Below are 14045 nucleotides of genomic sequence, written 5' to 3'. Positions count from 1 at the left end.
CGGCGTCACCTGACGTATAGCGCTCGCGGAATTCAGAACTTTCCGAAATTCTCGTTGGTGGTCCGCAAGCCGCACTCGCGGTTGCTTAGGGGCCGTGGAGAAGGGGGACCCGAGCCGCTCCTGCGGCTGCGGTGGGCGCTGTTGATGCAGAGCATCGCGGGACCTCCCGGGCATGATCACAAAAGTCGGCCAACAGCATCAAATCCACCAACTCATAATCCTGTGCCATGTTCCTCGGAGCTAGCGAACCTCGAATTCACTTGAAAACGAGTCCCACGTTCGGGCGCCAAAAATGTGGGGACCAGGGTTCTAACGGCGGCCTAGCTCGATCCTCGAGATCCGGCCGCAAGGCTAGCTCCACTGAACACCGCCGCGGATCACCAACTTGGCGTATCGGCAGCGAACAGCAAGGAACACAGGACACAGAATTCGCCCACTCCGACGTTTATTGCAATGCAATAAAGGAGACGTCGGGCGCGTCGTTCTACACCGCCGACCACCTTAGCCAGGGCGGGAGAGACAGGCGCGAGGGCGGACAAAGGAAGGCCAAAAAGGAGCGAGTCGTACTTACGGCCGCTCCCGACGATGGTTCGTGTCCAAAGAGGCCGTACTGTACGGCCGTACCTCCGTCGTCCGCCTCGGACCAGGCCGCCGGAGCTTCCGGGCAAACCTGTCACGTGAGGCGGTCGGCCGCGCCCCCTCGCTCTCACGGGCATCCTCCCGGAGGGGAAGCGCGCGACCGCGGAGAGAGAGCTACCACCCCTCTCGCCTCCGCGGCGGGCCGAGAGGGATAGGAAAGATGGCGGAGCTCCGCAATCCCCACAGTATGTATGTATGTATGTATGTATATTTTGGTGCGCGCATGCGCATGTGCATTTCTGTATGTAGGTATGCACGAATGTAGGAATAGTTGCGTAATGTTTTCATATTTAGCTACTTTTATAAAATGGGCTAAGTGCCCGGATAGCGTTACTTAAGGTAGTGCACATGCAACAGATAGCAACACGGGGCAGTTACAACGGGGCGCTAACAGTTGCCGATATAGCCGGACTGGTTCATGTAATACGCAAAACGATATCGAAACTACAAGTTCTCTCCCCTTTGCGGAGACTGAGGATACCAGTTTTCTAGTGACGAAAATCCTAGCCCGCGCCGAGCTACGCCTGCAATCTACATTTCAGTTGCTCTTTTCATAGAAAAAATAATCTAGTACGGTAGTTGTCTCAAACCCGGTATGGGTTGTCGACGTAGAGGCAGGGCTTCAAAGAGGAATCGGAATAGGACAAGCGGCGTACGAAACATAAATGTCGCTGTGAATCGGGGCACAAAGAACGCTCAGTAAATACAACCTCTAAAAAAAAAATGTTCCTCAATGATTTAGTCACGCAGTGTCGGAGTTTGGAGAAGCAGCGAGTGTCGTGAACTTTTATTCAATTTCGGTCTTTTTGCTTTATGGTGGCTAGTCGTTGCCCCATTCTGTTCAAACCGCTAATTAAGCACCACACGTAGCCTAGCCGGTAACTCTAAGTTTCGCCACAGAAGTGTATCCTGATTCGTCCCGGCTGAAGCCCAAACCACAATTCTTTATTTCTAAAACGGAGCTCATGGAATCAAGTCTGCTAATAATATATTTCAATTTGCGGTTCACTCTTCCCGACCCGAAACTTTGTTAAGCCTCTCGTGGAGGTCTTACCCTTTTCTTTCTCTTGTGACCCGCAGATACACTACGAGTGCAAAAAGGAAAGTTAAAAGTAGTCCCTTTACATCTTTACATCAAAGCCTCCAGCGAAACCTTCGCCCTACTGCTGCAGACTCTAAAAAGCGTGAGGGATCATTTACAGATCACGGCTAGTCCCGAACGAGTCGCGCTTGTGTTTAGAAAAAAAAAGTGCTAACCATAGCGGACGCTTTCTGGATATCTCTTTTTTTTTACGCAAAAACTTCTCAAAGCGGCTTCTCAAGAAGCCTCTAATTGCATCGTCACCATGTCGGCGTGAGGCGGTCGCGTTTCCAGCACAAGGCGTTCTCCAGTGCCATCCGAACATTTTTTTTTTCTTTATTCTCCTTCGTCTCCCATTCCTGAAAGCCTTGTCGATTTACGAAGCCCTTCTCTACGATGCTTCGCAAACTCTGCATCGAAGTAAAGGGAGGCCCCTTAATTAATTGCGATTCTTGTTCGTACTTAGTGCACTTGCTTCGACGTTATTTTGTTTCTTTTTCATCTTGACGCCGCACGCACACCAACTTCATGACGGCAATTCTCTGAGCGTAAATCGAAAGGCTGCCCAGGCGAAAATTACGCGAACGTGAAGTTAAGCCGAAACGACTTACGTTGTCGCGGACAGAAAAAGGCGATTCTTGGCTATTGAAATTGACTTTGCAGTTTGCCTCGCATGGACGTAATTACTTCTCTATGAAGAGCAAGGCTATTGCTGATTGTAGTTCCAAAAAATTGTATAGGCGATTGCTCCCATGGCTGATGGGGCGAACTGGAAGGTTAAGAATAGGTATGGTTGAAATAATGACTGACCGCATTTTTTTTTTGTCTATTTTTATCGTGTTTTCTACAATTGTTCGTATTTCCCGGCGCGAGAAGGTACAAGCATGCACGCGTGGCATGTGCTGACATCCCGCGTTCTGCCTCTCCTCCGCTAGGCTATTGTTCGTTCTCGCAAGTTCGGTGCTCGCGCAGCACTATTGTTCGTACTCGCGTCTCCGAGTCTCCAGACAGATATTGCGCAGATTTTCGCTGGTTGAGCTTCTATGCTCATGCATAAAACTGCAGTTGTGGGAATAAAGAGGGATATCTCTACATGTTTTCTTTCTATTTTGCAAAACGAGCATAACGCATCCACACGAATGATTTAAATCATGGGCGGCAGTGATTTCTAATCTCACCAGATTTTGAGACCAGTCGATAACAGCGCAATAGTCGATTGGTCGACACAGCAAAGTCAGATACATATGTTATCTGAATCCTTAGCAGACCCTTGGGCTGAAAAGCGGTATTTAACATTTTTTTCTTCTAATTGTTCACGTCAGGGAATGTTGGAGGGTAATTCAAAGGTGGTCGTTCAAACGAGGGGTGCACCCATAAGCCCCATCCTGCTATTAGACTATGCGAATTTGCAGTTTTCCGTCCGGCCATGTGGGTCTGTATGGTACAGAAGCGAAACACAAAAGATTCCCGATAACTCAGGCGTTTACATATCATTTTAAACATAGTATGGCGTAGCATATGTCAATGCAGCATTTATAGCTACAGGGTATTTCTTGCGTAGGATGTTTATGCGAAGCGTTGAATGTTTGTTGAACGTTTGAGACCAGTTTTGCAACCAGACACCCGGTTTATGTACTTCGTACTCACTAAGAATTGATTGATTGTAGGGTTTTAACGCGCCGACGCAACGCAGGCGATGAGGCGCGCCGTAGTGGAGGGCTCCGGATTAATTTTGACCACCTGGGGATCTTTAACGTGCGCCGAAATCTCGTACACACGGGCGTTTTTGCTTTTCGCCTCCATCAGAAAAGCGGCCGCCGCGGCCGGGAATCGAAACCGCGACCTCGTGCTCAGCAGCGCAACGCCTTAGCCACTGAGCCACCGCGGCGGGTCTCACTAAGAATAGATGACGGGAATTGGATGTCAGCATTGGGCTGTGGGATGCTTTTTTTTCACGAAAGATTCATCATTGTGCTATGGCTTCGATGAATCATACGATCAAAATTAGAACATGCAGCTCTAGTTTTGTTTCGTGCTAAGAGTTACGTCCGCCTTCTTTCTTGAATTCCCATCAGTGAATTCTGCCGGAGTTGAATTATTTGTTTTTTTTCCTTGACCGTTTTTGTTGTTTTTTGTGTATATTTCTGTTTAGTATTGATTGTAGATCTGCTTTTATTAGGAGCGGTAGGGGGAGAACTTTCTGAGGTAATGTATACGTAATTTGAAGCGGGCGGCAACTGACAACGTAAAAGAACGCTCGTGAAGTTACCGACACCCGAGCGAGTTGGAGAGCACAACTGAAGGGCCCTAATCGCGTGTGTTGGCATGCCGGAGTGTAAAGTTCCGAAATCCAGTTTGGAGAGTTCTCCTGAGGAGAAGCTGCTTTTATACATTTGACCATCTTTACCGGCCTTCTCCCTTCAGGCGCACCCTTCTTTCAGGCCTTCTCCCTTATTTTCGTAACCTTCTCACATCACGGGGATACAAATTTGAATAACTCCGGAGTGCGCCAAAACTGTCGTTGCAACTGGGACGACCTTCTTCCTCCATACCCTTTTTTCCTCCTTGAGTTTTTGTTCACGTTTTGGTGTGCTAAGGTTGTGAGCGGATTTTGTCGGCGAGTGGCTACACGCTCATAGAAAACGACGAAAGCCTCCGAAGGGCAAGCAAGTTTATTTCATCTGAAGCATCGGCGCATCCATATGAAGTCTACTTTGCGAGTCCTGCTCTTTTTTCAACGTAAGAAAGCTCCAACCTCCGCCAAAGAGAAACAGGATATCAATACAAAAACAAGAAGAAAAACGAAACTAAGACTAAGCATTGCTTAGGTAAAGATGAAACCAGACAGAACATTTGACTGCAATCGGAGAAGAACTGCCTCGGAATTGATCGATGATTTTTGTAGCACTCTAAACAATGATTAATGATGTTTATGACTGGTATCTGAAATGATTGCTTAATCGGTCGAGAAACAGAGCAGCGTTGAGGATGGCAGCGAAAATCGAAGCAATCGCTGAGAAAAAGTAACCACCGAACTGAGCGAGAACGGCCCTTAAAGGAAGCCATAACACATACAGCCTGGAGTGACCAAATAAACAAAGTAAGCGAGAAGGAAAGCAGCTGTACCAAGCACGCTAAAGCAATCGAGCAGCCAAAATTAACTCTTTGTCCAAAGCCAAAGTCCAAAGCCAAAAACCGCGCTACGAATCCAAATAAAATGCTGAGCGACACGAATGCGATGAAGGCGCAATGGGACACACGTCGGCTCTATAAAGCGCAATTACCAAGTTCTATTCTCACCAGGGGAAGTGTTTTTTCTTCTGGTGTCATTATCATGATCTTGTGCCCTCCCATTGTGTAAAGTTGGCTTTCTTCGGGGGGTTTGGTTACGACACCGCTACCAGTGGGACCAAGGAAGCTTCGATTTAATTATCTTCCAGAGAAGCGACTTCGGCCCATCGTTAAACTTGGTCACAAAGTGCATGCTGCGCTGGAGTACTTGTGAGAACCAACTGGAACTTATTACAGCGGCCTTCAGTACCCAAGAAAAAAGGCGGCCGAGGGTCGTTTGGGCTGAACGAAAGTTAGCGAAACGTTTTGCGGTATAAGTACCGCTATTGGCAGTGTTTTTTTTAGTCAATAGGGAACTACAACCATGATGTGGTAGATATAAAATTAGTGCTCTTCCATGGTGTGAAGAGGGATAACTTGAGAAGCTGGGCGTAGTCGACGGAGTGGACGAAACAAAACACGTTTGTTTGTAATTGGCGATTGGTCATACTTCCTAGCCATTCAGCGGAATGAAACTCGGGAAGACTCGAGATTTATTCTTGCGAACAAGCGTGGGGACATCTGTTTTCCTGCCGCGTCGTAGGCGTCTTACTGCCTGTGTAACACACAACCCAAACCGGTCGATCAGTGAATACACCAGACAGGTCGCATTCGGCTGTTTGACCTCCAGGTGTAAGCCTCACGGAGATGTCATCAGTGAGTTTATAAAGTCTATAGCTACAGGTGCCCCTTCCACCCCCCCCCCTACATCTCCTCCTCCACTCCCCGCACGTGCACGCATGACCGGGCAACAACTCATGTGCGCGTGCGCAAAGATGAGACATTGGCAAATAAAATTTGTCAAAGAGAGGTCCGCAGCGGCGAAAAGGAACGCCGGAACGGCACCGAATAAAACGGCTTCACCGGAACGAGAACTTCCGGGGTTAGGCATATATTGCTTCGAAGCGAGAACTGTGCAATGACTTTACCGCTCCCTCTGTCGTCCCTACAACGGCACGCAGGATCACCCAGAAACATAGCACACATTTTTATAGTGGGTGAAGTGGTGCTGCCTTCAGCTGCACCATCTTCTCCGGGAGCATGAGCGCTCCCTCATCAAAAGCAATCGCGATGCGTTCATTTAAAGCCCAGTGGGATGAGGCAGAAGAAATGTGGCCGTAGGACACCAGTGTTCCCTAAATCCCTCATAAAAATGAATCGTCCGTTTTATATATTTTTCGCTGAGGGGGATAAAAGGGCTTATCTCTATTCGGACCCCTCAGGTCCCATTGCCCGTGTCTGATTCGTGCTTCCTTTCAATATCAGTCTCTATGTTCTTTTTATTTATTCTCCGTGCTCGATTAAAGAAAAAAACAGCTTTGACATGAACGCCAGAAAAAGTAAAAAGTGCATCCTCTGATGAGAATTGTATCCCGAAGTGTTCCTTCCGGTTCGTGCGAGAAGCTAAGCGAGCGTGTGAAGGAATGGCGCTCTGATCAACATTGGTATAACAAAGAACAAAAAAAAAGCAAGGATGGGACTAAATTGGGTGGAAAGGCCTACCAGTGTATGTGAACGTGGGCGATGGGTTGCGAACCTCCGAGAACAAAGCGGGGCTGCCATAAAAAGGCATTCATCGTGTCGATTTGTTTTAAATATCCCGCCCTTTTCTCCCGCCTAGTTCATTTCTTTGTCCTCTTGCCTTTCCTATACTCCCTCCGCTTATTTCCGGATCGTCGTCTCCGAAATTTTAAGGCAGTTGTCATTGCAGGCTGTCCCCTTTTTTCTTACTACCCACTTGGGAAGAAAAAACCAGAAAATATTTCTTTCCGAGGCTGAATTTCCGCAATAGGGGGATCTAGAATATCATAAACGGGGTGTGAGGAGCCACAGTGCGCAGTAACGGGCCCTTGTTGGATTGCTGTACGAACTTCTCTCAGGGAGATGGGAGACAAACGCGGTTTGAAGACGCGAGCGATGTCGAACGTGTTTGAATAGCAGAACTGGTATACAAGCTGTAAGTGCGTTGTTACAGGAAAAAAATATCAAGAAAATGCGGAGCCCTCGTCGCGTGCCTCGTGGCTAGCCCGGAGCGTTCCCGGCACGCGAAGTGGCTTGAGGAAAACAAACTGCAGTGCTGCTGTCAAGCTCTACAGCGCATGCATTGCATCGCATGAGGAACGCGACGGTATCAATGGATACGACGATGGCTACTACTAGCACAGTGCAAAGAAAGGGCGGAACACGTAAATAAACAATTTCAAACTTGTACAAAGGCGCCGTGATATGTCCTTCAGTGTTCCCGCAACACGAAAGCCTGCTGCTTCGCTATAATTTAAGCCTTGCGCGACTTAGTTCTAGCTTCGCCAGTTTAGCTGATGGAAGTCTACAAGGCTGAGGATGACTTTGCATCCACCACTCACTGCAAAAAAGACGACGAACTCTTCGATGTAAGATACTGAATCTTAAGTATGTATCCGGCAATGCTCACCTCCAACAGTTTCGCCATTCAAGCCTTGCGCGTGAGTGCAAGCATCCTATAACTTCTTTACTGTAATAGAAACGCTTTCTCATCATTTTACTGAGTGCCGCCTCTTGCCTTGGCACCAAGACAGACCGCTATTGAACATTGTTTTTTCAGTGAACAATAAAACAAACAAACAAACAAACTTGCGGAGATGAGGCTTTTATAGCACTAAGCATATTGTTTGAATACAGGAGTTGGTATTTCCCGAGTGGAGATGCCTCAAGATGCTATTTTGGGCACGCGGTCGGAAGAAAGGGGACTATTTCCTGCCCGTACAAAGACCAAAATAATTACGGTTTCTCATGCTATTTCTAATCTTAACCTTATCGAAAGTGGAGATCAGCCCTTTGCACGTGCGGGCAATTGAACGAGATACCGTTGTGTAGCCACCCGTCATTATGGCAGTTCTGGAAATAGCAGTGGGCCAAAATCAAACGCAGTGCATTTCGTCAGCGATTACGGCACCCTGTCAAGTGATCCACCCTCCATTACAACACACGAAGTCTTTTGCAACCTGCATTCGTTTGTAGCATCGTCGACCCCTTGGCGGCTTGTCTTAGTGAAATTCATACTCAGCAACATCAGACAAAATTTGGTTTCCTTTGCCATTAACACATCAGAACTGTTTTTTCAAAGGCAATATTAAAAGCAAGGTATTTGTTGTAAAAGCCGACTGAGCAAGGTAATTTTGCAGAACTCTTTGGCATATTTCTGCACTTGGAATACGAAAATTTATGTCCACTGCGTGACGCCTGTTGGCCTTGATTTCTAGGTAAAGTGTGTATATATTTAAAACGTGGCACCTAACACAACTCATCGTTTTACTATCCATGTTCTAAAATCGAAGAAAACCGCGGGGACGTGTAAAGAACTTTTGACGTTCAATACGAAATGTAATTGCATTTTCGACATATGCTGGAAGTCCTGTGCTAATAACTGACGCTACAATTGCCTTGTAACCTCTCAAAGCGGTCTACACAGCTGGCCAGCTATTTCATGTAAACCACGTACCGTAGTACACAATTTGCCCCCATGTTGTGATGGATGTGTGTCTGTCGGAGGAGCAGGAAACTGTGGCGGGTGACAGGACGTCCTGATTGTTTTGGAAGTTAGAGGGTTTGAGGATGATTTATCGCGCGACTTGGTTTCCTTTCTCTAATACAGCACTTGCGGGCTACATCTAACTCAAAATCTTGTGTTCTATAAGGACGAGTAACCTGGCGTTGTAAAATGTTACCAGAAAATCCGCGCACAATCATTAAAAAACATTCACGGCAAGAGAACTGAACGAAGGAACGCGCAGGGACGGGTAAGTGACTTGACACCTACTCTAAGTCGACGCCAACAGAACCACTGCATTTGAAGAACAAAAAGTATGAACGAAATTGTGCCAGGAAGTGAAAAACAAATCCTCGGAGCACATAAATGAGCTTACACTTTTTGAATTCGAAAGGAATTTAACGCTACATCGCGTGTGGGCCAAGCTGGTGCCATAAAGCTACCGTAATACAGATTCGTACAGTCTTAGTAAGGGGTTCCGAACAGTCTTCAGGCTGGTAGCATACCCAATCAAAAGGATTTGTCAATGACAATTACCGCTCCCGACGGAAGGTCACGGCCTCGTTAACAATTGCCATCTGGCTGCAACGTCAACATATCCACCCACAATTCACCCTTACCCACTCAGTGGGATTGGCCACAGAACATGAGAGTTAGCTTCAGGGGCTCCCAGAAGATTCAGCAATTCGTACTGCCAAAATGTTTTCCCTTTAAATGCGCGTAAGTGCCACCAGTGATTCTTGTCAAGCTCAAAACTTTTTACCCAGATAGTTCCCGCTGCATGTCCTTCGCAAATGCATTTCCTAAGGCACCGCCGTTTGTTGTTATGGTCTTCATAACGACTGGCTTTTTATAGCGCAAACTACACTACACTACCTGGGAAGTCTTCGCGGGGTGACCAGTTTTACCCTTGAGCGCTAGAGGTCAAACCACACCATGAAGCGTACATAACTTGCAGGCTGAAGGGAATTACTTGTATTTTTCATAGAAAAACATTTCTCATCACTCTTGATATTGCAGGCTCATAGACAGAGGTGAGGGAAGGACCCCGCTAGCACAGATGTAAGTCGAGAGTATGAGCGCGTGCTTTATGTAAGAAGTGGTTGCTTCTGGCTGGCAACACGGGTAGAAAAACATGACAACCACACTTTAAACGTCTGCATTCTTAAAAGCGTTTGTCTATGCTCATTTTAGCAAGAAATTGCACCAAGCGTTATACAAATGTTGGGAGGAACGAATAGCTTCGTAAGTATTAAGTGACGAGGGTACTTTACTAGTAATTTCCCGGAATGCTGCGATGCCCTTTGGGAGACCTTCTCCCCGCACGAACTAGGCTAACGTCAATGTAATCATTATCGCAGAGACCTCACTGCGATGCGCGACAAATTATTATAACGACGGTGCTAGCAAAAGGGCCGACCGCGTAAGCAAAGCAGTCCATAGGGAGGTCACATGGCTAGCTTCAAAGAGGGGGCCTGGCGTTAAGCCCATAAGCACGATAACAACGAAGCTGAAGCTCAAATCGCGATATCGTCAGCAGGGTTTGCGAAACGAGGATGATTAATTCACCGGCCGAGTGAGGCCTTTTCGCTTACTACATGTAACAGCTCACTGTACTTTTTTGGTGGATCTCGTGCCAGTTTGCCCGAAAGCCGTTTCCTTCTTCGCGTGGTGCTCACTCGCCAATGTATCTGTTCATTCTCCAGTATGACAACAGGATGTCATTAATCCTGGAGAAAGATTTTGGGGTGACCTAATTAATGCGCCCTTACTCGCTTTGCTGTGGAATCCCAAATGGGGCTGGGATTAGGAAGCTCTTACGTTTCCCAATTAAAGAAACACCGGAAGGGCCACAGAAAAGACCATAGGCGCTTGCTACTCTCACTGCTATTCCAAAAAAATCTTTAACAAACCGAACCCCCCAAAGATAACAAGAAAGGCGGGTAGGTGTGACTTGTAGTGATATGATTAGGTGCGCCGATCAGAAGATCGTATTTTCTTTACAATGACAACCTTCAGCAACAGAACGTTTCCATAGGAAAGGATAATTAACAAACTTCACGAACACTTGTCATAAAATTATGCCACAAATTTTCTCCCAATCCGTACAGAATATACATACTGAGGACGACCACGCAGACAGTCTCGGAAAAGTCGCGTCAGATAAAATCTTTATTGAAAAAATTGTTGATTTAAACAATAATGGTTCTGTGCCGGCTTGACAGGGCAACAACCCCTTTGACAGTTCAATGAATGTGAGCAGTGGAGAGATTATTCATTATATTTTGCACGATGTTAGAAAAGGGCATGCGTACAGTACTCGTCCCATCCGCTTTGCTGCTATAGTTCAATCTATTTTAATGCACAGTAATTATATGTAATTTATTGCTTGGTGAATCTACTGATGCTCTAGATTAGTAGTCACGGGGGTGAGTAAAGTATATTCTAGAAATAGCCAAAAATCTAGTTGGTGCGCACAAAAATGCCGCTTTTATCTAGAGAGCTGCAGGAAAATCATACGGTCAGGGCTAACTTCAATTTCCCAAAAGAAGGGGTTCCGCCTCGTGAATTATTTTTCCCGTTTTTCTCGTACTCATTTCTAAGGGTGTTTAATTGGCTATCATGTTATTTGGCCTCCATTTTTCTGGCGCTGCCAGCGGACAAGAAACAAACCAATCAACCAACGCCACAGGCTCCAACAACTGAGAATATTTTGAGAGCAAGATAACTTTTTCGGATAAATTTCGTGACTGCACCACACAGCAGGCACCAAATTTCTTCCAGGACACCTGAAACACCTGCAAAACTACAAAACAGCGCGTGCTGCTTTTGGAGCCCCGAATCGCATCCAGGTGACGAGTCTAAAAAAAAATTTAGGAAGTCACCACTCACCGTCACCGTATCCTGCCCATGTTGAAGTAAGCCCTGCAACATAAAAAAGGTCAGTAAGAAGAATGTTTAACAATACTGCTCAGAGCATGTCAGCTACGGTGCATAATCAGCGAGAGAATTCTGCCTCGCCAATAAAGACCACCCCTCCCCCCCCCCCCCACTCCCCACCCCGTTTCGGGCAGCTTCCCGCAGATGGTGGCCTCGCATTGACCAATCAGGGGGAATCAGCCAGACATCTTTTGCCACCTGCATTCTTCAATCTTTTGCTTTCCTGTCTCCTTCCTCAAAACTGCCTTTGCATCTGAATTGTTCTTCAATCTTTTGCTTTCCTGTCTCCTTCCTCAGAACTGCCTTTGCATCTGAATTGTTCTCATCCTTTCTGCCATCAACAACAATCGCGTGCAGCCATCTGATAGGCCAACTGAGTGGTTAACAAAAAGAGGGCTGGAGAGCTGCCTGCGTGTCCTCATGATCACTAGTAGACAGCTTGGTCTCCTGAATGGCCGTAATGGCTGTAGAATTACTCTGAAAAAGCCGAACAGCTGATACTGCCTGCGTCTATGCCTTAAACCCACTATTTTAAGTAGGGCGACGTGTACTACTGCGGAGTTATTCATAAGAACCAGCTAATCATTTTCCTCACTGAAAGAAGGAGTCACCACAGCTTTTGACGACCGTTCAGACTGGCTGTTTGGAATGGGCCGCACATTTATGCTATTAGCTCCCGGATATACTTCCTCGACTGGTGCAGTCAGGCGCCTACCTCTTCTCGGTCCTAGAGCAGGTTTCCTCGGAATAAAGAGAGCCCAGCCGCTTTAGGGGCCCTCAAGCAGCGTCCATCGTCTCTCAAGAAAAAGGGGGAAGCATGAGCCCACGAAGCCGTAGCCGAAGCATTAGGTTCAGAAGAACCATCCTCAGCCTTGATGAAGCTCGCACAAGTAGCGTGGTCTTTGCTAGCTAGCCCGCTGCAAGGACGAGACACAATCATAAGAGCTCTCAAGCGGTTCGTCCTCCTTTGACGGGCCCACGTCCTCAAAGTCCCTGCAGCCTTCGGCTGGAGGCAAGACAAGTCCCACTGCATTGCACTTTATGGAATTTGGAAAACCACGACCTGGTGGTTTTGGTTCCGGAGCAACCCAGGCCCACCATAACAAAGGTCCCAACAGATAACGGGTCATCAGATGGAACGTTGGGAAACTAAATTGGATTCAGCAATCCTCCACCCTGGTTATTGTGGATGGAGCGAGACAGATAGGGGAAGAGCCTGGGAGGTAGGCGGGGGATAGAAAACAGGCAGTTACGTGGCCGAGGCGGAAAAGGTCTGGAAACGAGGGCTACTGATGGGCGAATGCTTTCTAAAGCCATACCGCTGAAATAATTGCTCGATATAAGCGACACTTCGACCTGTAGCCGCCCCGCCCCAGTTGTGGGTTGTATCCCAATGGTGTGGTGTAGGTTAGGAGGAAGCAGGATTGTGTAAAAGAGAAGGAAAAGGGGGTTAAAGGGCATTGAAAGGCAGCAGTGACGCCAGAGTTCTTGTAAAGATTCTTCCTAGCCTGCGTTCAGATGGGTTTGAAACCCTCTCCGGTATACTCGTTAAAGGGCTCTTTTCTTACTACGCGTAGTTTCTCGACATATTCCTTCAGGAAGGATAAAACACAGCGATGAGACGTCTGTCTCACCGTTGCGTTCTATCCTTTCCTCTAAAACAATAAATAAATAAATTCATTTATCTTTACTCTGGTGTGCGCCTTCAATCTATCAATGTCCGGAATGACAGGTGTTCGCCGTTGCCAATTTCTCTTTGGCACCGGTGTCGGCATACCGATCGCCAATTCCCTTACCATCGCTTCGACCATCCACAGTATTTTTGACGTGCCTCGTTGTTATTTTCGCTCCTTTTCCGCGCTTACTTAGGTGTTCTTCTGGCGCACGCCCGTACCCATCTGCACGTTTGGACACGTAAGGTGTGTTTCGCAACGGAAGGAGGGGTAAACGCTGGCCTTCTTCGCGAAGCCGCGCCACAGCCGCTGCCGAAACGTGAGAGAGATATCAATCTCCAAAAATATTGAGTGACCCGGATACGGTTTCCTTTTGTTCGATTCAGTTGGGAAGAAAGAACTTGTGGTTGGGCTGACAGATCTGACATTCTTTGACGTTCCTGCGTGCCCAATGATGCGTTCACTTGCACTTAAACGCTTATTGTTCGCGGTTTTTCTGTGTTTTTTCTCCTCAAAATAAGCCCCGGCGGAGCACCAAGAGCGCCGTTGTTGTTACTTTTTTAGCGTTTGTTTGCGACTCGTTTCACAAACACGACTTAAGTTAAACGTAAGATGACATCGTTTCATCACGTTACTGCCCTGAGGTAAGGTACGGTGACTGATTTATGGCGCCTGTCAACGCCATTTCCCGCTCCTGCATATCGAAGCAACGTCTCAGTTCTTCTTAGTTTTTTCTTAACATTTGGCGTTCCCAGGAAAAGGTCATGAATCCATTTTGGATGGTATTACGGTTCGGATGCCGCCTAAATGCATCCGGGGGAGATTTGTAATGTTGAATTTGTTTTTACTGGATTTG

General features: G+C 47.0%; 1 long non-coding RNA gene across 2 annotated transcripts in view; it reads right to left on the bottom strand.

Annotated features, from left to right (window-relative positions):
* The window catches only part of LOC144178858 (uncharacterized), a 723527-nt gene that overhangs the window by 358570 nt on the left and 350912 nt on the right, over positions 1-14045 (bottom strand). For both annotated transcript variants that reach the window (XR_013324071.1, XR_013324072.1), the window contains exon 2: positions 11469-11501. This is a non-coding gene — a long non-coding RNA (uncharacterized LOC144178858). The remainder of the gene's footprint in view (positions 1-11468; positions 11502-14045) is intronic.

The sequence above is a fragment of the Haemaphysalis longicornis genome, unplaced genomic scaffold, assembly GCF_048455015.1.
Source record: "Haemaphysalis longicornis isolate Haplotype H1 unplaced genomic scaffold, Haemaphysalis longicornis Haplotype H1 scaffold_4, whole genome shotgun sequence".
Classification (NCBI taxonomy): Eukaryota; Metazoa; Arthropoda; class Arachnida; order Ixodida; family Ixodidae; genus Haemaphysalis; species Haemaphysalis longicornis.
Note: the sequence above shows the minus strand (reverse complement) of the source record. Positions and strands in the feature narration are given on the sequence as shown.